Source organism: Pinus tabuliformis, chromosome 2_1, assembly GCF_031772625.1.
Source record: "Pinus tabuliformis cultivar Carrire ecotype Pingquan chromosome 2_1, CPIR1, whole genome shotgun sequence".
Classification (NCBI taxonomy): domain Eukaryota; kingdom Viridiplantae; phylum Streptophyta; class Pinopsida; order Pinales; family Pinaceae; genus Pinus; species Pinus tabuliformis.
Genome location: NC_142299.1, coordinates 922,981,819 through 923,006,890, shown reverse-complemented (window position 1 = coordinate 923,006,890; position 25,072 = coordinate 922,981,819). Strand labels below are relative to the sequence as shown.

The window sequence follows — 25,072 nt, the reverse complement described above, 5'->3', positions numbered from 1 at the left end:
GGCGTGTAGCCCCATCTTAGAACATCACCTTCTGTATGGGGTCTGATTCTTCTATTGGTAAGCTCTTTGTGTAGCTCCAAGTGATATGCTTCCGTTGCTTGTTGTACTATTTGCCTTGCCGATTTCCATTGCCTGAATCCTTGTGTAATTCCTAGAGTCCAAAATTGTGCAACATTGCCTGCCTGGTTAATGTGATTTGCATGATGTCTTGTATCTGGTAAGAATGCTTCAATTTTGGGTCTCTGTTTCCAGGAGTCCATCCATAAATGAGTCGTTCTTCCATCCCTTATCTCCCAGAAGCTATGCTGGTAAATTACCTCTCTGTGTTGCTTGGCCGCATTCCAGATTAGGGAACCTGTAGGTGTAGTCGTGATTTTGATTAGTTCTTATTGTGGTCTATTGTTAGCATATTTTGTTATCCATAGTTGCGCCCATAGATTCTTTGGACAGGAGACCCATTGCCACCAGATCCTTGCTCCCATCAAAGTGTTGCTTTGTTCATGATCTCGTAAGCCGAGGCCACCCTGTTTTTTGGGCTTGCAAACTTTATCCCATTTGACTAGAGGCCCACTTTCTATTTTGTCCTGTGGAACCCCATAGGAAATTGCGTTGAAAATTGCGAATTCTTTTCAGTACCCATTTTGGCGCTTCAAGAACTGATAATAGATAAAGGGGAATAGCTTGAAGAATAGCTTTTATCAGGACTAGTCTACTTGCCATATTGAGAGTTCTATATGTCCAAGATACTAGTCGGTTTTCAATTTTCTCTATGAGTTGACGCCAGGAAGTATGTTTTGAAGCTGAGTCTATAAGAGGGGTGCCTAAATACTGAGACAAAAGCTTGGCTTGAGAGAAATCAATGATGCGAGTGGTGATTCTTTGGGTGGAAATAGGAGTATGGAAAAAAAAATCTGAGATTTGAAGGTGTTGATGGTGGTGCCCAAGGCTTCTAAAAACGTGTCTAGAATAGCTTTGAAGGTTCTGGCTTCTTGTATAGAGGGGTGACCAAAAAGCATATTGTCATGAACAAATTGTTGATGGGTAATGGCAAGGGATCCATGGACTGAGAGTCCTCTGAGATCATTGGATTGGACTGCATGTTTTATGATATGACCTAGACCTTCAGCCATGATTACAAAAAGAAAAGGGGATAGTAGGTCAACATGACGAATTCCTCTGGAAGGGTGATAAGGTTTAGAGGGGATTCCATTGAGAAGAACAAAGCAAAGAGGGGAGGATATGAGAGTCATCATCCATTGAACCCAAGTTGGACTGAAACCAAAGGCCTTTACCATCTGTCTTATGTATGTCCAACTAAGTTTATCAAAAGCTTTGGAAAGGTCAATTTTTAGCAACATACCTACTTGTTTGTTCAATTTGAGCAAATTAATGGTTTGATGGGTTAGAATTATACCATCCAGAATTTGGCAACCTTCTACATATCCAGATTTCTCTGGAGAGATGAGAATAGGAAGGAGCGGTTTGAGGTGATTGGCTATGACTTTTGAGATAATTTTGTAGATAACATTGCAGAGGGAAATAGGCCTGAACTTCTACAGAGTGCTTGGTTGCGCGACTTTGATATTAAGGGCGAAAAAGTTTAATTGAGCGAAGGGAGTAACCAATGAATTTCCCTTGATTCCTCTACTACCTTCCAGACATCTACTTTAATAAGATCCTAGAAGTGATGATAAAAAATAGACGTGAAGCCATGAGGTCCCGGCACCTTCCCGACCTTTAGCTGATTGGACGCTTCTTCAACTTCCATAATTGTTACTGGTCTCAGCAGTAATTTATTATGCTCCTCAGTAATGAGTTTAGGTATGTGCTATAGGATATCATTGATGGCACTCTGTCTGTCTGTGGGTTGTTCTTGGTGAATAGTTTTGAAGTGATTTATCAACTCCTTCTCTATGTCTTCCTGATTTTCCAGTTTGTCTCCTTGAGAGTTTTGAATATGTGAGATTGTATTGTGCATTCTTCTTTATATGGTTGTGCTGTGGAAGAACTTCGTATTTCGTTCCCCTTCCTTGGGCCATCTAATTCTTGATTTTTGTCGCCATAACAGTTCCTCTTGTTTGCCTCTTTCATCTAGCTGAGATAGTAGTGTTTGTTCCTGCCTTGCATACTCCTCTATTCTGCCTTCAAGGGTGATTTTCTGTTGAAGTTCGGTCATGCTCTGCTCCAGGATTTTTTTCTCTTGGAAGATGTTACCAAAGGTGGTATGGTTCTAGATTTTAAATTTTTTTTTGATATGTTTCAGTCTTTTCTAGAATTGGTACATAAGTGAGCCTCCGTTGGGAATAAAGCTTTCCCAAGCGTCTTTGACCATGGTGTTGAACTCAGGGTGGGTAAGCCAGAAAGCTTCAAATTTGAATGGTTTTCTGTTGGAGTTTCCTGGATTCTTCCATTGGAAAGAAATAGGCCAATGATCCGAGCCAGCTAAGGGTAGGATAGAGGCACTTATATCTCCACCAAGATGGACAAAGTTGTCTGAGAGTAGAAACATGTCCAACCTAGATGCTATTTGGTGAGTACCTTCTCTTTTGTTGTTCTAGGTGAAGATGCCATTGTCAAAGGGTGGATCCATTAGACTATTGTGTTGAATATATGCTTTGAACTCATTTCTTTCTTTGTCCAGCTTTCGTCTGCCACCCTTTTTTTCCTCCAACTATGTTATCATGTTGAAGTCTCCTCCTGTTATCCAAAGTGGATGGGCTCTTGGAGCGTTGAGGATCCTCAATGTTTCTAATTTCTTTATCTTTTACGTACTTTCTTGAGGGAAGTAAACATTAGTTAGGTGTCCATGTATGTTGTTGTCGATCAAATAGAACATGGCTTGAATGAAATAGTGTGAAGCATGGATATTTGTTAAAGAAGTATATTGTGAGTTCCATGCTATGACTAATCCTCCTGATGCACCAGTTGCGTCGACTATCGCCAATTGACAGCCCGCCTAGGCTTTGGATAGAATGGGTTCTAAGGTATTGGCACTGCATTTTGTTTCTTGCATGAAAACAATGTGTGGTTGTTCTTGCAGGATCATGTTCTTCAACATTCTGTACTTCCCGAGACCATTAAGTCCTCTTACATTCCATGAGATGAGCTTCATGGTTCACTAGTAGGTAAGGATCGGTAATAGTTGGTCAATTTGGAGCATCTTCCCGACTCCACTAGCATTTATCCAATTAATATGGTACATTGTAGATCTGTATTTTTGTCTCTTTTCTTTCCATCTTTAATAATGTGTTTCCCATCCCATTTTCCTCCTTTTTGTATGCCCAAAGTATTGTGTTGATGCACCCTTGTGAGCACTAATTCTAAATTTTCCAGTTGTTTGTCTGGTATTGAGTCGAAATCTTTTCTTTTGCAGGCCTGCTCTAGAGTGAAGATGTTTATTTCCCCTAGATCAAAGCTTTCTGGTTCCTCTTCCATTAAGCTTTGTTGATTTCCCCCATCCTGGTGGATTGATGGCTGAGAGGGTTCTGCCTGAGTATCATCTATGTCCATATTTTTTTTAGACCATAAGGCTTTGTGAATAACAGGATTGGGGTTTGGTTGCGAATCGGAGGCCGACTTTTCGGAGGGGATGGCTTTCACGGGATGACTGGTGTTTGCTTGGGTGAGAGTGGGGGACAGAGGTTTGGAAGGAACAGAGTGAGGGTTTGTTGGCCTGGGCGCTTCTTAATCGAGCTATTCTACATCCGTTAGAATATGAAAGTTGTTGCTGGAGGAAGGCATAGCCGAAGATGGAGCTGCATTTTTGGGTGATGATGGAGGTTTCTAGTTATGCTTTTTCCTGCTTGTTACCTTGGTGAAGCCTTCTGGATCTGACTTGCCACCTGAGTCTGTGGTTTTAGGCGGTATATTTAAGGGGCATTCACGAAAGAGGTGACCGTGGGTATGGCATCGCCTGCAACGAAAGGGTACATGTTCATAGTCAAGGGGCTAAATCCATTCAAAGTCGTCGTGAAGAAGACTTACCATGTCTGGTAGCTCATGGCCAAGCTTCATGTAGACACAGATCCTCACATAAGATGTGTATCTCTGGATCTTAGTTTCCTCTGATGCCTTTATAAACTCACCGAGTCCATTACCAATTGCTATTAGGGAATCCTCATCCCAATATTCCAGTGGAAGCGAATACAAGCGAACCTAGACTAGCGCCCAACGAAAATCTTCCTTGTCGAGGTTGAATCTTTCAACCCAGTCACGCAGATATAGGCCCACTGCGTTGAAGAAATAAGGTCCTCCATCCAAGACCCTGTTCTGGCCTTCAAGGCAGTTGAAAGTGGCAGTGAAGAAGCCTTTAGGGCCCAGATATAGAGTTACATGACCTTTGGGCTTCCATTTGGAGGAGATCCAACCTTGCAGAGATTTTTTAGTAGGCCAGAAGCCTATAAATTTGCCAATCAGGGCATGATCTTTCATGTATTGTATTTGTGCATTGATCCTGTGACCAGGTAGCTCGATCTTGGGCCTTTCCGTAGCGATGCGCTTACATGTGGTCGATGAAGCATTCTTCAGCTTGCCTGGAGTCGTTGGTTTATCCGATTTCTCTTGTTCCACATCTTCTTGTTCATTCTCCTCCGGCTGCTGCGCAGGCTGTGTTTCATCTTTCTCTGTTGTTTTAGTTTCATTCTAAGTATGGTTTCCCTTATTGTGCATTTTGGGGGAAGGCGTTGATGCCTCCCCCATTGGATTGCTCATTGTCCTTTGCTACCAGAGTTCCAGAATCAGAGCTAACAGATCTGTTGGTGAATATAGAGCTATGTGCTGAGACTGTGTGCCGTGGAAAATTTTGTCAAGAACCCTAGTTCCTCAGTGTGCCACATCAGAGCTCTCTCTCATTCCAACCCCCGAGAAAAAACACTTCATATGACACTTGTTCGTATGACATTTTTTCAATTAGTCAAAATTTCAGTTTACTATATAGATTCTTAATCTGTAAATGTAAATCAAGTTTATTACAATACCATGGGAAAATGCAAATAAATTATGAATACCACATGCCAAAAAAAGCACAAATCACTTGTTCATATCACATTTTTCAAATATTCCAAAATATTCTATAGAAATTAAATCCATACTATATTTAATAATTATTGATAATTGAATCAAATTAAAATTCTGATCTTCGATTTAAAAATTGTATTCCTTTAATTCTATGAAATATTAAAATTATTTTCCCAAAAATATTGTTTTTCGTAAGATATTCTACTTAATCGTGCTAATGAGCATACTTCTTTTATCTGCTCTAGAAAGAATTTTATCGTTTTTCAATATAGAGGAATGAATTATGAGTGCAATTTGTATACCCAAAGAAAATTTTTGTTTGATATTATTCCTTATTCTGCATCTTTTGGTTTCATTTTTACCTCGGACGAATTTGGAATGTTTATCTATATACACAAAACAATATTTGATGTTATAGTGCAAGTACAATAACATTAAACTTGTTATCTCTTCCTTTGCTCTCATTGAAGATGGACTAGGTTGGTAATCACTCATATTTAAGAGTTGGTATAGACTCTTGAGTGGGAAGTCAATTAGATAATACGTTGTCTCCATAATTTGTTGATTTGCTTCATGGTTTAGGTCATAGTTGCTTCATGGTTTAGGTCATAGTACATCGTTATTTGGCTAATCTTGCACATGGGAAATTATGGAAATATGGATGGCTAACAAATGAACAATTGGGTTGTTCTCAAATTTATCATGAACAATTGAATAGATTTACAAATTCTTTAAAATCCCCATTGTATATAACTTGGTCATGGTCCTAATAGGTGCTCTTTATGTAAAGAACGTGAAGAACCAACAAATCATATTTTTATTAAGTGTTCATTTTCAAGGACTGTCTATCAAATTTTACGAAACAAATTAGGACGTGATTGCATTCTGCAAGGGAGAGAATTAATGGAAATATGATTTCAATGGATATCTGTTAGAGGGGTTAAACCTTTCATTATTATTCCTTTGTTATTTTGTTGGGGTATGTGGATTGTGAGGAGCAAAGTCAGTTTCAATGATCACCATGTTCTTGTTGATATCATAGCTATAGATATTGGGGATCTATCATCTTCTTCCTAAGAAGATTGAGGTCAATAATGGTAGAAAAATCGATTTGGTCAACATAAGCAAGGCTATCTATGGAATTTCTTTGATGGTGCTTCCCAAGGGGAACCAAATTTATGTGGAGGAAGAGAAAAGCTATATTTATCTCAAAATCACACATTCACAATAAAATTGGGACTTGGAATTGGAAAAAATAACTATGCTGAATTGAAGGCAATCAACTTATTGTTGAGATTTACTATAAAAAAAGGAGTGGAACAAATTTAGAGCTTTGGTGAATTTTTGTTGGTCATTAATTCGGTTAAAGGACTTAACCTATCTATTGTTTGACTTTAGTTCCTTTGCTCAATAAATCTATTACATTCAAAAATACTTTTAGTTTTTTCAGTTTATTTCATGTTTATAAGAGCTCCATACAGAGGCAATATTCTTTCTAGAAAAGCTTACAATTAGATCATGGTAGATTTGCTAAAAACTGAATAAACAAATTTACAATACCATCATTCATTGAACCAATACCAGTCTAAAAATAAAGATGAAAAATTAAAAATTAGTTCAATTTTTGGAATCATATATCAGAATTTCTGTAAATGAATGTGTAATACTCTCTATGGATTATTATTTTTCACATAATTCATATGTTATTGTAAATGAATGTGTAATACTCTCTATGAATTATTACTTTTTCACATAATTCATATGTTATTGTTTTTCTTGTTTTGATTTTACTTTCTATGGACCATTACATTTTCATACAGTTCATAAGTTATAAGTTATTGTTTTCGTAAATTTTATTTTATTTTTCTTATATGTATGGCACTGTGAAGATCAGATTAGTACTTTACATAATACATGCCATTGTGAAGATCAGACTGGTACTTCACATAATACAAGCCAGGCACATAATGTGATTTTATAATTAAATAAAAATACCATTTTTTTATGGATTTTTTTATTTATTTTTACATGAAACCACATATTCACAGAGATTGGCAAGAAGATCAGAGGACTCTTTTCATTTATATTCACACAAATCATATTTTATGCATAACAAGTTGCGCTCCGTGTTGTGGGTGAATTATGAAATTTATATTCACACAAATCATCTTTTTATGCATAACTAGCTGCCCTCCATGTTGTGGGCGAATTGTGAAATTTTCAGCAGGCACATGGGTATACGTAGGGGAAAGTACACAAGAGAATAGTTGTAACAACATAGCCAAAACCACCTTGGATTCGACTGTCGAGAAATTCAAACCCATGTAGATTCTCGGCCCTAATCCAAAAGGCATAAACACCATCAGATGTTTTACGTGTTAGGAAAATTAATCCTGACCACCCGTGAAGCACATTGACAACAACTCAGCACATTGACAACAACTATACTTGCCCAGTAGATCTTTTGCCCGTCGCAATTTTTGTTCGTAGGTTGAAGGATAGAAGTTCAGAGCAGGAGTATGAGATCTCCATTCTAGGACACATCAGACTATTCTGGGACATACATCAATCATTACATAAGCATTTAAGAGCAGGAAATTTAATGAAGGGTTAGTAAATATATGGTCGAACATTTAGTCAGCAACTCTTATTTGCAATCCGTAACCTCTACAAATTCAGAAAATCATTCATTTTTGTACAAGTTCTCATACTATATCTTAATATTTTTCTTTGTCACATATTAATAAGTAAAAGATGTATGTTTTGAAATAGATGTATGAAGAAATCTTTAGTTTAGTCTGAGAGGAGAAAAAGGTGGAGCAAATTTATTTAATTGTTGAAAGAGCCGTAACATCATCATATTAATGTATTTTCATGCATTGGAATTGTATGCCATTTTTGTGCATTGGAATTATGTATGTTTTGTTCTAATGACTAGTATCGGAGCCAGGTTCGAATATCCATTGTGCAAGCCGCTTAGTGCCATTGCCTTACTCTGGCAGTTTTCGTTAAAATGTTGGTTGTTACCCCTGGAGCTGTTGAAGGATCTATCCAAGAAATAGTTGAGGAACGTTGTTGAAGGATCTATCCAAGAAATAGTTGAGGAACGTTGGAACTAAAAGGCAATTGCTGTAAGAAAAACAAGGTCATGGATCTATGTTGAAATGTGTCTCTAGAGTTTGAAACATGGAGATCCGTGGAGTTTGGAGTTGAAACGTGGTGTTCGTAAAGTTTTTTTTACATCAAGCTTTCATGTATACGTCAAGTTTTTTTCTCAAACCAACATATGTATGTGTGAAATGTGAAAAGGTTAAAACATTATATATGTTTTTATATGTTGGAATTTTGAAAAGTATATTTTAAAAGGAGCAAGAATTTTGAAAAGTATATTTTAAAAAGAGCAAGAATTTTGAAAAGGGTATTTTAAAAGGAGGAATGTCATTATTACTAAATTTTAAAGAGTAATAATTAAAGTTTTATTTTTAAGTGGAGTTTTTGTGTTTTGGGGCGTGAATTTGATTGAAAATGGAGATAGCAGTTACAGATATGGAGAAGTCGAGCGGGGCTAATTTTTCCCTATGGAAATCACAGATGGAAGATATAATGATTTTAAGGGATCAATATTTGCCGATTGAGGGCACAACAAAGAAACCCTCATCGATAACAAATGAAGAGTGGAATAAGCTAGATAGAAAGGCGATTGCAACAATCTGCCAATATTTAGCAAACAATGTTTATTTGAATGTGTGTGGAGAAAAGACTGCAGAAGAATTATGGAAGAAGCTCCATGATCTATATGAGAAGAACACGGCATAAAACAAAGTGTTCTTGATGAAAAAGCTTTATAATCTCAAAATGAAGGAGGTTGCTTCAGTTGCTGAGCACTTGAATGCATTTAATATTATTACTAATCAACTTGCCTCTGTTAAAATCATTTTAGATGATGAAATTAGAGCCATATTGATGATGTGTTCTATGCCAGATAGTTGGGAAAATTTAATTGTAGCTATGAGCACTTCAGCAAGTATAAGGACTCTGAAGTTTGATGATGTTAGCAGCAGTTTAATGAATGAGGAGCTGCGATGCAAGTCAATTGCGGAAAACCAAGGAGGAGAGGCTCTAGCTCTAGCTAATCGTGGTAGGAGAATGGATCAAGGCCGGCAAGGGTGATCAAGATCGAGAGGCTGATCAAAATCAAGGAGAGGTAGAATCATCTGCTTTCATTGTGGCAAACCTAAGCACATGAAGAAAGAATGTCGATTCTGGAAGAGAGGACAAAAGGATCAGAGACCGTCCAGTAAAAATCACAAGTCATCCAGCACAAATGAAGGTGAGACTACTGATGTAGCCATAAATGGTGATGTGTTGTTTACTGTTTCAGTAGAGGATGCATGTGTATATACATCTAGCAGTAGCTTTGATTGGATCCTTGACACTGGAACATCTCACCATGTAACCCAATGCAAAGATAGTTTTGTTTCATATAATCCTGGTGATTATGGTAGAGTGCATTTGGGGAATAATCATTTTTGCAGTATTGTTGGACTAGGAGATGTCTAGATCAAGATGAAAGATGGACAAGATATATTGCTGAAATAGGTTAGGCATGTCCCAGAAATGTGCATGAGTTTAATCTCTATGGGACCACTAGATGATGAAGGCTATTCGACAAGCTTTGGAAAAGGAGGCTGGAAAATTAGCAAAGGTGCATTGGTCGTCGTCAAAGGACCCAAAACAGGAACATTATACACATTGAAGACACTGATAGGAAAATCAGATTTGGTTGCCGTCACAAAAGAAGGAAATTCAACAGATCTTTGGCATAAGTGTTTGGGTCAAATGAGCGAGAAGGGCTTAAAAATCCTTGTTGGTAAAAATTTATTGCCAGGTTTGAAATCCTACAATCTTGATCTTTGTGAGCACTGTATATATGGTAGATAAAGAAGGGTTTCATTCCTTAGAGGTGGCCATGGCAAAAAGAAAAATGTGTTAGAATTGGTACACTCAGATATGTTTGGGCCTGTTAACATTAAATTATTAGGAGCATCATATTTTGTAATATTCATTGATGATACATCCAGGAAGGGTTGGGCATATCCTATGAAAAATAAAAATAAAGTGTTTGGAATATTTCAAAAATTCCATGTTGCTGTTGAAAGAGAGACTAACAAATTGATAAAGTGTTTAAGAACATATAATGGTGGAGAATATTGCTCAAATGCATTTAAGGAATATTGTAATAGGATTGGCGTAAATTATGAGAAGACTGTGCCTGGTACTCCTCAACAGAATGGTGTCGTAGAAAGGATGAATCACACCATTATGGAAAAGGTGCAAAGTATGTTGTCCAGTTCCAGTTTGGAGAAGAATTTTTGGGCTGAAGCAGTCAGGACCACTTGCTACCTCATAAATAGATCTCCAACTACAACCTTGGATGGCGGTATCCTTGAAGAAGTTTGGGATGGTAAGAATTTGAATTATTCTCACTTGAAAATCTTTGGATGTGAAGCATTTGTACATATTCCCAAAGAAAATAGAACTACGCTAGATGATAAATCTATGAAATGCATTTTTTTGGGATATGCGGATGAAGATTTTTGTTATCGTTTATGGGATCCAGTGAAACATAAAATTATTAGAAGTAGGGATGTTAAATTTAATGAGTCAGAAATTTTCAAGAGGACTGTAGGTGAGTTGGAGGTCAAGAAAGTTATTAACAGGTTTGAAGAGCAGTAGGAAAATATATCACCAATACAAGAAAATGAACAGCGAATTCAGGAGCATGACGAACAACAAGAAGAAGGAATCTTGCAGGAACCTTTACATGAGATCCAACCTGATAATTCATCACCACAGTTGGTTCACAGATCTTCTAGGCCTCATAGGCCTTCAAAAAGGTATTCTCCTTCAAACTATATTTTGTTGACTAATGAAAGTGAATCTAATTGTTTTCAAGAAGCTTGTAAAGTCGAGCATAGTAAAGAATGGAAGAAAGCAATGGAAGAAGAAATGAACTCTTTGCAGGAAAATAAAACTTGGGAGTTGGTAAACCTCCCAAAAGGTAGAAAAGCTCTACAAAACAAATGGGTGTACAGGATTAAGCATGAAGGTGACGAAAAGAAGAAGAGGTATAAAACAAGCCTAGTGGTGAAATGTTTTGCCCAAAAAAAAGGTATTGACTTCACTGAAATGTTTCTCACCTGTTGTTAAAATGTCATCCATTAGAGTCGTTCTTGGTCTAGTTGCTACTTTAGACCTAGAATGTGAATAGTTAAATGTAAAAACTACATTCCTTCATGGTGAATTGGAGGAAGAAATTTATATGGAGTAGCCAGAAGACTTCATAGAAAAAGGCAAAGAAGTCCTTGTTTGTAGGCTGAAGAAGAGTCTCTATGGGTTGAAACAGACACCTCGACAATGGTACAAGAAATTTGATTCATTCATGTTGGAACATGGTTTTCAGAGGTTGGAAGTTGACCATTGTGTCTATATCAAGAGGTATGATCAAGAAAAGTATATCATATTATTTTTATATGTGGATGACATGTTGATTGTTGGGCATGATAAGAATAAGATCAATAGGTTGAAGAAAGATTGGGTAGCAAATTTGCAATGAAGGATTTGGGACCAGCACAATAGATATTGGGCATGCGGATTATGCGTGATAGGAAAAACAAAAGGTTGTGGCTGTCACAAGAAAAATATATCAAGAAAGTGCTTGACAGATTTAATATGAAGGATGCCAAGCCAGTTGGTACACCCCTTGCAGCCCACTTCAAGCAGAGTACTAAATTATGTCCTAGTGATGACAAGGAGAAAGAAGAGACGAGTAAGATTCCTTATGCTTTAGCAGTTGGCAGTTTGATGTATGCCATGGTATGCACACGACCAGACATTGCATATTCAGTGGGAGTAATGAGTAGGTTCCTTGCCAATCTAGGAAAACTACATTGGCAAGCAGTAAAATAGATTTTGAGGTATCTCAAGGGTACTAGTCATTATTGTTTATGTTTTGGTCATAATGAGACTGTGCTTGAAGGATTTACAGATGCGGATACGGCTAGAGATATGAATACCAGAAAGGCCACTACATGTTATTTGTATACATTTGTAGGTGCAACAGTATCTTGGGTGTCAAGGTTACAAAGAATAGTATCCCTCTCTACAACAGAAGCAGAGTACATAGCTGCAACAGAAACTTGTAAAGAGATGTTGTGGATGCAGTGATTCCTAGAAGAGATAGGAATAAAGCAAGACAAGTATGTGTTATATTGTGATAGTCAGAGTGCCATTCACTTGGCGAAAAGCCCAGCATTTCATTCAAAAGCCAAGCACATTGACTTAAGGTACCATTGCATCCGGCATGTGTTGGAGGAAGAACAGTTATCCTTGGAAAAGATCCATACAGATAGGAACACTGCTGATATGCTCACTAAGATTCTACCACAAAATAAACATGAGTTATGTAGAGGCATTGTAGAACTTGGTGTGACTTGATGACTCTTATTTGGCTTCAAGTGGGAGAATGTTAAGTGTGAAGCCAAATTCATGCAGGATTCTAGATCCTTCTACACCGCCAATAGTTTCTAGAATCACATGCAGGATTTTGGATTCTTCTACACCGCCAATAGTTTCTAGATCCTTCTACACCACCATTAGTTTTTAGATCATTCCAGATCTCCATTTGAATCACATACAGGATTTTAGATCCTTCTTCTGCCTCTATAAATTTATAATTTCTCTAACCAAGGAAAGCAAGCCAAGTCCCAAGCCTGTTATGTAATGCAAAGCGATTTCTGTTCTCAGTGATTGTTTTATCTATTCCACTGTTTCTGACTAAGTAAGCTTGTTGTTTCTCCATTTGTCTGTCTATTTTCGATTTGTTTGCGGAAACTGAAGATTTGACCTCTTCAATTGAGGAAGACAAGACACTCCACTCCTCTCCTCTCCTCTCATAACGGCCTTGGAAACTCCCTCACAAAATCTTTGTGGGTTAAATTCTTTTGCATATTTCCCTCACAGCTCCTTGTGATGGTGAACAGCAGCGATTGGAATTGTAATTTCAGTGCCTTGTGGAAGAGTGAGGTTTCCCACCTTCATCCTTTTGGAAGTCTTCCTCACTATTAACGGTAGTGGTGGATAAAGCCTTAAGACCTCGTGAGGAACCATATTTACCTATATTGCAGATGAGCAGTCTGGATTAGCAATTGACATAATCGTTATTAAATTAATTCATCAAATAAAGCTCAAGAATGCAGACTAGATTGCTATCCAATGATATATGTTCAAAAGTAATTTCTCTGATTCTTACTGTTTTCAGGCGACATAGAACCTCCGCATTGGGAGGTGCATTGTTACATAAGCTCAGCACTTCGTTTCTGGCCAGTTCCTGCCGGTCAGTGTGCATGGCAAGGAGAATGACAGCCCAAGCCAATAACATGGATGTTGTTTCATGACCAGCCACGAAGAATGTCTTGCATTCATCAATCATATCCTGAAAAGACATAATCAGATGCTTCTTCACTTCATCATTCTTGGCTGCATCATCAAGCCAAGAAGATATTTGCCGTAGGGGTTCTCAACATTCCCCGCCGTCACATTAGTTTTTCGATTTTTGACTATTTGTTTCAGGATCTCTGAATTTCTCGGTCTAGCCTTGAGCCTTTCAAGTTACTTCTGGTGGGTAAAACCTAAAACGAAATAGCCCATTGATGAGCCTTACGAATATACTAAATTGAACATCTTTTGCATTGAAGAATATTAAACATGCTCACAAGTCATGGATATGAATGATGTCAAATAAATAACTTTATTCTATCCTCAAATTCTACACTACAAGAAAGATAACCAATCCATTGATGATAGTCATGGATATGAATGATGTCAAATAAATAACTTTATTCTATCCTCAAATTCTACACTACAAGAAAGATAACCAATCCATTTATGATGTTCACATATGTGAACACACAAACCTATTCTGATCAATCTATAACTCAAAACTTTCACAATGAATCGATATATTACGGAAGCTTTCCGCAACGAGAATCGCTTGCGCAGTATGCAGGTTGAAGATGTGTTTTCCTTCCATTTAGCTACTACCAAAAGCTGTTCTGGCGATGACGTCAGCAATGAGATTACGGTATTCTTCGAGTACCTCTACGTGCTGCAGTCTAACAGATTCGCTGCGCTGGCCACAACCACTGGCACCATAGACTGGACGAAGGAAAAAGAGCGATGTTAACGTTAGATTCCGCTGACAAAATTCATGTGCATCCAACGCCATAACTGACTCATTTTTCTGACTCGATGGATATCGTCGAGCGATTATTTATCCCAAAAATACCCGAAGACCATTGCTTTTCTACACTATTGAGTGCAACTACCCTAGTTTTATATCATCTTGAAATTGGTCACTTTTTCCACCATTGCGTACACATAAATTGCAAAACAAAAAAAAAAAAATTACTTTGAAAAATTACTAATTTGAAACAACATTTTAAAATTATATAATAGTAATTTAATTTTGAAATTATAGTTAATGAAATATTAAAATATTAGATTTGATCAGTTAGTAATTACTAATTTGAAACATTATTTTAAAATTAAATAATAATTATTTACTTTTACAATTATAATTAATTTAAATATTAAATGGATAAATTGAATCAGGTATATATTTTTTTAATATAGTTGTTTTATTTTTAAAATTTATAAAAACATACATAATTTATTTATCTTAATTTGAATTTATAACTTTTTAAGATTATTAGTTTGAGGATAAAAATGAAGATATGTGTAAATATTATAGAAAATATAAAAAGGTGGAGATGAGATGGGATATTATGTAAGGCATAAACATATCAAAGTGAGAGTAAGCGTAGGAAGGGATATTATGTGAAATATGGTATTTTTGCATAACATCTATGAATGTAGATGAGGTGAGATACTATGCAAAACATATTGGGTGGGAGAAGATAGTATGCCAAACATAATATTCTTTGAATAATATTTAAGAGTGAAGTGAAGGGAAATGTCACCTAAAACATGTTTGTTGGGGCGAGAGATTATGTTTAAACTATGAGGATGGAGATAGATATTATGCAAAACTTATTATGTTCCCACAAGATTTGCTTTCTACACAATATGCTTTTGCATAAGATATCCCCTTACCTCCACCCTTAAATATTATACAAAAGGATTTTATGTTTAGCATAATATCTCCCATGTCCACCATATCTCTCTCTACTTCTACCCTCACTGTCTCTCTCTCTCTCACACACACACACACACATATATATAATCTCCCCTCATCCCACTCTTAAATATTATGCAAAACATATGATGTTGTTGACAAATCTATAGGGCAATATTTAGAATGATTTCTCTTATACTTATAATTGTTTATGATGTATTTTTATTTTTTTTACCTATTGATGTCTTCTCTTATTATTATGTTATTCTTATCATCAAATAACTACCAAGAATATCAATAGTATGTACAAGAAACACACGATATATGTTGCAAGCTAGGGCCAAAAACCTTTCAAGTTCAGAGGAAAACCCACAAAACTCTTATCTTCTTATAGATTCTTCAATTGATTAATTCCAATACCTCTAGATCAAGACCAATACCCTTCCAAGACCAAGAATGTCCTTCTTGATGATGTGCTTCCTTTGTCATTATATGGTCATCAATGAATGTTACGTAATATATATGAACTACAAGATACTTTGTAGACATAGGACCACAAACATCAGAATGAATAAGATCCAAAATTTCTTTTGACCTTGAAGCACTGCTTCCAAATGTTCTCTTGACATTTTTACCCAATTCACATACCTTACATAATCCTTCATGATCCTCGTTAAGTTTAGGAATGTCATTCACCATTGAATTTATACTTGGTAATATTTTGTAGTAAAGGTGACCAAACCTTCTATGCCAAAGTTCACATGGACTTACTTCAATGTGAACCAAAACAAGAGAGGGAGGAGTCAACAATATGTAGAGTCTTCCGTTATGAATCCCAATCATCTTTGCATTTTTTATGTTAGAGTTTTTACCCCATACTACAACCTTTCCATCTATAAAAGTGATTCTATCTCCCTTATCTTCTAGACATGAAATAGAGAGTAGATTCTTTTGCAAACCTGGAACAAATAGGATGTTGTTGACATGAATATTTCCTCCATTCTCTAGCTCTAGCGAGGTTGATCCAATTCCTCTTAAAATATATATCTTCTTTTCAACAAGCTCGATGAAGTAATAAGTCCTTCCTCTTGATAATGTCTTTAGTTGTTTGTTCTCACTAGTCATATGTCTTAATGCTTCACTATCAATTACCAAAATGTTCTCATCTTCAAATGTGCCAGTAAGTGTTGAGAATAATTCTTCATCCTCTGTAGATGTCTTGGTCATATAATTCTTGATAAATAGGAGATTCCAAAATGCTTTGATTCCCTTCTTGACATGACTTTCTACCATAGAACACTTCTTTAGAAACTCCTCCAAGGGAGTAGTGATCTTCATCATGCCCTTAGCCAATCTTAGCTTTGATACCATGTTGAGAAATCTATAGATAAATAGTTAGGATGATTTCTCTTATACTTGATAACTTCTTGTGATGTATTTTTACTTTTTCTTACTTATTATATTATTTTTATCATCAAACAACTACCAAGAATATCAATAGTAGACAAGAAACATAAGATATAGGCTGCAAATCACGACCAAAACCTCTCTAGTTGAGAGGAAAACCAACAAAACTCTTCTCTTCTTATAGATTCTTCAATTGATGAATTTCATGACCTCTAGACCAAAACCAATACCCTCCGAAGACCAAGTCTAAAGTTCTTAATGATGTGCTTCCTTTGTCCAAGTCAAACCTAGTCAAATCTCTTCTAGCATCACAAATTGGATCCGCAACAACAGAATTTCGGCCTCTATTGAACGTCTAAAATTTTTGGCCCTTCCAACAACTACTCCCTCCACATGTGTGAGCTAATTAAGGGCTTCCAGCCTTCTTGAGACCTTTTCTTGAGTTTATCCTTCTTCTAGGGATTGAGGATGACCTAATGAGCCCTCCTTCGACCCTCTTTTTGCACTTTTTCCATGTTCGATTGTGCAGTCACAAAACCCTAAACCAACAACGGAAACCCTAGTCTCCTTCCTTTGCATGTGCGAAGAGAGAGAGATAAATAAGCCAATCACTTGATCCTCATCCTTCTTCTCCCTTTCCTAACCTTTTCCTTCTTCTCCTTCACTTGCTTTATGAGAGAAGGGATTGTATCCATAGGAGGTCGAGTTCCCTCATATATAAAGGCTTCCAAGTTGGATGAAGTACCCCAATTTAGTCTGACTTCTTAGCTGGCAGGTCGACTTGGGTTTGGAGGATATTTTAACACTTTTAAATATGAAAATAATTCTTTTTATAAATTACAATGTGCCCAATGGGGTCTTCATCATATGACAATGACTCTTTTGACTTCTCGACCTAGGACAAACCCTAGAAGCACTCAATGGGTGCTTGACCTCTAAAATAAAAGGCCTTGAGCATGAAACCCATACTTCAAAAATAACAATAATAAATTTTCTTTTGTTTTACATTATACAAGACTCAAAAGTACATTTCATATTTATGAAGACCAAACCTAGTTACACATTTTTCAACAAATGTTTCGCATAACATCGCCCTCCCACCAATATGTTTTGCATAATATATCACCTCACCTCAAATAGACAATAAATATAATAAGAAACATAATAGGTTTTGCGTAATATGAATTGAGGGGAGATATTATGTAAAATACAATGTAATTTACATAATATGTCTCCCTACCCCACTTCCCTATTCTCATTATGTTTTTGCATACTATCTTACCCTTTTATATATATATATATATAACTTTTTTTATTATCAATATAAAAAATAAAATTTAAACTAATTAATTAAATAAATCATTTATGTTCACATTTATAATAAAATCAATATTATTTTTTCCATTTAAAAAAAATACACAAAATATTGATTAAAGTGTGGAAGGGTAACCTAATAAAAAAAATTAATCTGTTTATTTTATTAAAATTATTTACATATATTAAAAATAAACTAAAGTTATTATTTTATTTTAAATAATTTATTAATAAAATAGAATTATAATTTTAAACAAATTTTAGAAACAATCCATCCTTTTAAGAAACTAAAATTTTAATTTTAAACCAAATATATTAATAAAATGGAATTACAATTTTAAACAAAATTTCGAAACAATCCACCACTTAGTCTAAAATGATTTGCTGATGGTTTGTTCCAAAAAGGTTTGCTAGGTTAGATTCCAGTGACAAGATTGATCATTCAAATCTAAAAATCCAAGGAAAGCGAGTGCCTAAGAAATACCGACCTTCAATTCTTCTGCATGGAAGACAGGACTGATAAGTCTTCTTTGTCGGGCCCATTTTTCTCCTTGGGAAATTGCAACGATAGCCGGAGAGTTGCCTCAAGTGGGGTGTCGGTTCAAGCTTCTCGTACTGACCAGATTTAGAGTAGAGCAGCTCCCTGAACAGGTATGGCTTGGGAATAACAATTCTTGGTACAGGACCGAACCAATACACGAAATTGTCGATTATTTTGGCAGAAATCGTTAAAAAGCAATCACCCTAGTGGTAAAACAGTCCATCAAACTATTTTTTTTTCCAAAATTTATAATTAAAATTATCAAACTGAGATATGATTGTTCCAACTTCCACTAATGAAGTAACTCTGCCATTTGGATTTTTCCCTTAAGTTTTGGTTTTTAGAGGTCTCTTTGACTGAGTTTTGTATTGGCTAGTTAGCAACACAATCCATAAATATAGCTAAACGCACAAGTCTAAGATTCTTCGAAGCTTAAAAAAAAATTGAAAATAACTAAGTTCTTTGACAGATTCAAGAAACAAATATACCAAATAATCAACAACTACTAAATATTTTTAGGCATGCAATCCTCTTTGATGGCTTATCTACTAACTAGTTCTTGGAGGGCTTATCTATAACTAACTAATTCTTTGTGAAATAAAAGGACAAGAGATAAGTCAGCACAATGGCATTTAAAATTCATCCATCTAGTTATATGTTTTTATTCAGAATACGATATATATTTCATCGATGGCTCATCTGATGGCTATGCCTCGTACAATCAACACATATGAATTTATCCAACCAATATAATGATTTTAAATGAATTTCTACATTACAATACCATTCACTCTCCTTTTTTGTCACATCGCGTCCAGATGTGAGACCATTGTAATTAATTGTTGTCATAGTTCAATTCCAATGGAAGGATATCCAACCTTCATTCTTGATTCTTGATTCTATATGCTGTACCAATATTGTTGATCCATTGGTAAGTTATTAACCTGCTCAGTGGACATTGTTTTTCCCGGCAGACTCCCAAGTTGCAATGAAGTAGTAGAGTAATGGATACTCTAGCAATATGAAGGTGATTTGTCAAGCGAGAGAGGTTTAACCTGCTCAGTGGACATTGTTTTTACCGGCGGACTCCCAAGTTGCAATGAAGTAGTAGAGTAATGGATACTCTAGAAATATAAGGTGATTTGTCAAGCGTGATGTAAAAGAAATCCGCACACATCAAACTCTCAATATGATTGAATTTAGTCACAATGTAAAATATTTGTAGCATTAGAATGAGTCTTTTATAGCTTGTTTTTAAAAGATGATTTTCATTATCCCGCTCTTCTCTGAAATTATTTATGTGTTTTTATTATTATTGTTTTGAGTTTCCAGGGTTTTGTTTTTATTTTTTTGTTTTATTATTTTCTTCTGATTTCCTTAATTTATTAATTTTTAGTTGTATTATTCTTGTCTAACTTCCTATTATTTTATTATTTTCTTTTCACTTTCCTTATTTTATTATTTCTTTTAACTTAATTTTACTATTTATTCAATTTTTTCTTTTTTATTATTATTTTTCTAATATCTTTATTTTATTATTTCTTTGAATTTTCTGTATTTTATTGGTTTTTTAAACTTTTCTTATTTTGTTGAATTGAAGCTTTTGTGATCTATATCAAGTTTATGAGAGATTTTTCAGCGTAAATCACATGATATTTCATTTGTCGAAGTGTTTCTTATTTTATCTTTATTCTTCCAAATCTCTTTGTTTTATTATTACTTTTACATCCTATATTATATTGTTTCTTTATCTAAATTTTTTTTTTTTAAATTTCAATTATATGCTTCTTTCACAAAAAGAATTCTCATGAATATAATATTTCATAAATTTATTTCTTATGAATATAATATTCCATAAATTTAAATCGTGTTGCTTTTTTATTTAGTACACACCATTTCCTTGTAATTCTAGGATCAACTCAACATTTTATTGTCATTATTCCTAACTTTAGAACATTTTATTTTATATATATTTTAGGATAGTTATTTAATTGAGTTGAAATTGTTTCACTTTGATTTTTGTAAAGTTCTCTATGAGTCTATCTCAACATCCTATTTCTAAGTTTTTTTTTTAATTTTTAAATAATATTTTATTCTAATTTTAAAAGTATTTCTCAAATTTAATATGTTGGACCATAAATTTGAAATTCAATTTACCTTTCTATTTCTTAATACTAATGGTCTCAAGTTAGTTGTGTACTTCAAGAACTTTTTGTATTTCTCTAAAGGTGCTACAACACTTTCCCTAAAGTATTTCAATACAAATTTTTCCAAATCAGTTTTTTCCCTCAAAAACATCCTCATGATGTTTCGAAGGTGCCACAACACTTTCCTTTCAAGTATATATGACTAATTGAGGGGAACTTAGGCATGACAGTACATACAATGATTAGCTTTAGGTTTCCCCACATAGTTAGACTAATGGTGACTAAGGATAAATGTACCGTCCAACCTTCACGACATCATGCACCTTCAATATGAAAGTTCCTAGCCTTACAACCCAATTCTATCATAAATATGGTGTATATAGATATAAATGATAAAAAAATATTTTTCAACATCAATTGTAATGAATAACCAAACCAAGATCATTGTCCCCTCACATGTCTATGTGCCACTTTGGTTTCCCACTATAGAGACAATTATCAATAACATCTAATCATAAAGATCAATCATCACAATATATGTATGATAAGAAACATCAAAATCATCCATATCAAATGCTATCGTGATTATCCACATTACTTAGATTGGAAATCAAAGTAAACACATCATGAGTCATCATCACATGAAATAATAACGAGATCATAAATGTTTGATGTCCTTCGAAAATAAGGTGTATGTCATAATATCTGTTTTAGAAGTAAAAGTAAAAGTGAAAAAGGTCTATCTCAAATCAAGCAAAGATGTGGCACTAACATTAACATCTGAACCTTGAGAACCATAGTTATCTTCTTGTAGTAGTGGATGGTGTATGCCTCTAGGCGGAATGCCCCTCCAACCTCTCCAGGCCTTAACATTGACGTGTTTAATGCGCTAATATGAACATGGTACAAAATCTCAAGGTCGTGGCTTGACACTAATGAAATGTAAATTCATCCGAACCTTGAAAACCATAGCTATCTTTTTGTAATCGTCGATGGTGTATGCCTCTAGGAGGAATGCCCCTCCAACCTCTCCCGGTCTTAACATCGACGTGTTTAATGCTCTAATATCACCATGGTCCAAAATCTCAAGGTCGTGGCTTGACACTAACCAAATGTAAATTTTGGTTTTTTTTGTTAACAAGTTACTAGAAACCTTATATTTATAGAGCAGTAGATAATTATAAATTGTATACATAATAATATTTTAATTTTTTTATATTTATAGACCCGTAGATAATTATAAATTTATAGATAAGAATATTTTAAATTTTGACTATCATGGTTTCACACCAAATTATTTTTCTCTATTTCTCATATATGTTCTTTTGTTTTTGTTAAAGGTGTTTGAGGGTGGTTGCCTCTAGAGGCACTCCAATCTAGTATGGGGAGATGTCGTAGTGGAGCATTAGAAGAATTAGCTGTTAGATTTAAAATTAAATTAAAAAAAATGTTAGTTTTATATAGGGAAATGAGTGAAGCATTACAACAACAACAACAACAACAACAACATGGTGCTAACTTAATTATATAAATAATTAAATAATTAAGTCAATTAAATTCAATTTATTATATTGGAATTTTGATTTTATTAACAAAATTAGAGACAATTACACCATATAAAAACTTAATACTTCTAATCATTTCTCTATATATTTACCAATCATATATATAATGCTATGGTATATTATATACCTAGCATAAATATTGTATATCTAGTATATGTATTATGAGTGTTTTTATAGAATTTTTAAAAATATTATTAATATAAAGATGTTGAATTTATTTGTAAATAGATATATTAAAAAAAATTGATATAGATTTATAATGTTGAGAGGGATAAAATATAATGCAAATATTTTTCAAATTTTGTTAAAAAAAATTAAAAAAAAATATGGAAAAATATTTAGTTAAGATATTGTATTATAATTTTAAAAGTAATATAAATTTGAATTAATTTTTAATAAAAAATTTGAACTACAAATTATGTATAATTGTTTATAAATTATGTATAATTGTTTATGTGTGGCCGTAGAATTATAAAACTAAAAAAAAGTTATATGAAAATGATAAAGAGAGTTGGAAAAAAATAATAAAATAAGAAAATAAAAACAAAATAATGGAAATTTGAAATAATAATAATAAAAAATAAATAATCTCAAAACAGAATGGAGATAATAATAATCATCTATATAAAACTATCCATATGTGAAAGACTCATTTTATGAATTTTAATATTAGAAATATATTTTAGATGTGAAGACTCATCATATGAATCTTAATATTAAAAATATATTTGAATTTTAATATGAGAAATATATTTTAGATGTGAAAGACTCATCTTATGAATCTTAATATTAAAAATATATTTTTTGTGGCTAAATTCAATCATATTGAGAGTTTTGTGTGTGGATTTCTTTTACATTAGAGTGGAAACCTCTCAAGTTTTAGCATTCATCTCTCCGGCTGCCTCATTGGGGTTTGAGAGTCGGGAGGGAAAGAACATTACCCATTGAGCAGGCTAGAAATTTCAAGCATATAGAATCAAGGTTGTATATCCTTCCATAGGAATTGAAGGATGATGATAATTAATTATAACGGTCTCACATGTGCACACAAAAAGAGAGAGTGAATGGTACTTTAGTGTGAAAACTCGTTTAAAATCATTATATTGGTTGGATAAATTCACGTGTTGATTTTGTCAGGCATAGCTATCAGATGAGACATCGATGAAAGTTGTATCGTATTCTGAAGAAGAACAAATAACTATATGGATAAATTGTAAATGGCATTGTGCGGACTTATCTGTTATGCTCTTATTTCATAAGGAACTAGTTAGTAAATAAACCATCAAAGAGGATTATATGCCTAAGAATATTTAGAAGTTGTTGAATGTTTGTTTTATTCACTTTTTTAAAGTTTCAAAGCACTTAGGTTTTTTCGATTTTTTTTAAGCTTCAAAGAAGCTTAGACTTGTGCTTTTAGTTATATCTATGGATTTTGTTGCTAACTGAGCAATGCAACAATTATTCGAAGATGACCTTTAAAAGCCAAAACCTAAAGGCAAAAACAGTTGGCAGAGTTACTTCATTGGTGGAATTCGGAACAATCATATTTCAGTCTGATAAATTTAATTATAAGGATGTTTACACTCATAGGCGACAATTTCGTGTACTGGTTCGGTCCTGTACCAAGAATTGTTATTCCCAGCCATAGCTCATCATAAAGCTGCTCTGCTGTAAATCTTGTCAGTACGAGAAGCCTGAACCGACACCCTAGTTGAGGCAACTCTCCGGCGATGGTCTTGCGAATTCCCGAGGAGAAAAATGGGCCAGTCAAAGAATACTTATCAGCCCTGCCTTCCATGCAGAAGCATTGAAGATCGGTGTTTCTTAGGCGAGTTGTTTTTAGTGAGATTTTTTGAAAGTTTTTCAGGTGGGTTTTTTCGATCAAATTTCTCTAAAATCCAGCAGTAATTTATTGAAATTGCAAATTTGATAGCTAATTTGTGCATAAACAAAACATTCTAGGGTTTTTCAGGGTGCTGAATCCAAATATGTAGTTAAAAAACCATTTTAAATAATACAAATCAAGATTTAACCTCAATTTTTTTCTGCCGGATTCGTCATCAAAATTTTCAAAAAATCGTACTAAAGACAACTCCTTTCTTAGGCACTGGTTTTCCTTGGAATTTTAGGTTTGCATAATCAGTCTTGTCAGTGGAATCTAATTAATGGATGAGTGGGAGGTTTGAATGATCAATCTTGTGACTGGAAACTAACCTAGCAAACCTTTTCCGAATAAGCTATCAGCAAATCATTTTTGGATTAAGTTGGTGGATTGTTTCGAAATTTTGTTTAAAATTATAATTTCATCTTATTAATATTTTGTTAAAAATTATAATTTTATTTTATTAAAAAATTTGTTTAGGCAAAATAATAATTTAATGTATTTTTAAAATATCTAAATAATTTTAATAAAATAAATAGATATAAAATTTATTTATTTGGTTACTCTCTAGCTTTAATCAATATTATGCGTATTTTTTTTCCAAAAAAAAGTATTGATCTTGTTATACATGCGAAGTTATATTTCTTTATTTTTAATTTTTTTATTTAGTTAATTAATTTATAGTTATATTTTATTTTTTATATAATTAAATTTAAGATTATATATATATGAGAGGGGGTATTACGTAAAATTTATTATATTTTAGTTAATATTTTTTGTTATTATATTTTGTGATATGATACAAAACATATTATGTTTCTCATCATATCAGGTGATACATTATGTAAGATATGTTAATAGGAGAGATGTTATGCCAAACATCATATGTTTTTGCATAATATTTAAGAGTGGAGTGAGCGGAGTAAGGGTAGAAGTAAAGGAATATAGGGTGGGTGAGGGAAGATATTATGCAAAAACATATAGAATATTTTTGTATAATATTTA

At 34.1% G+C, this 25,072-nt stretch overlaps 1 pseudogene; it reads right to left on the bottom strand.

The window, feature by feature from the left end:
- Positions 1 to 4,155: 4,155 nt before the first annotated feature.
- Positions 4,156 to 23,983, bottom strand: LOC149203672 (cytochrome P450 734A1-like; annotated as a pseudogene).
- Between the last annotated feature and the right edge of the window lie 1,089 nt (positions 23,984 to 25,072).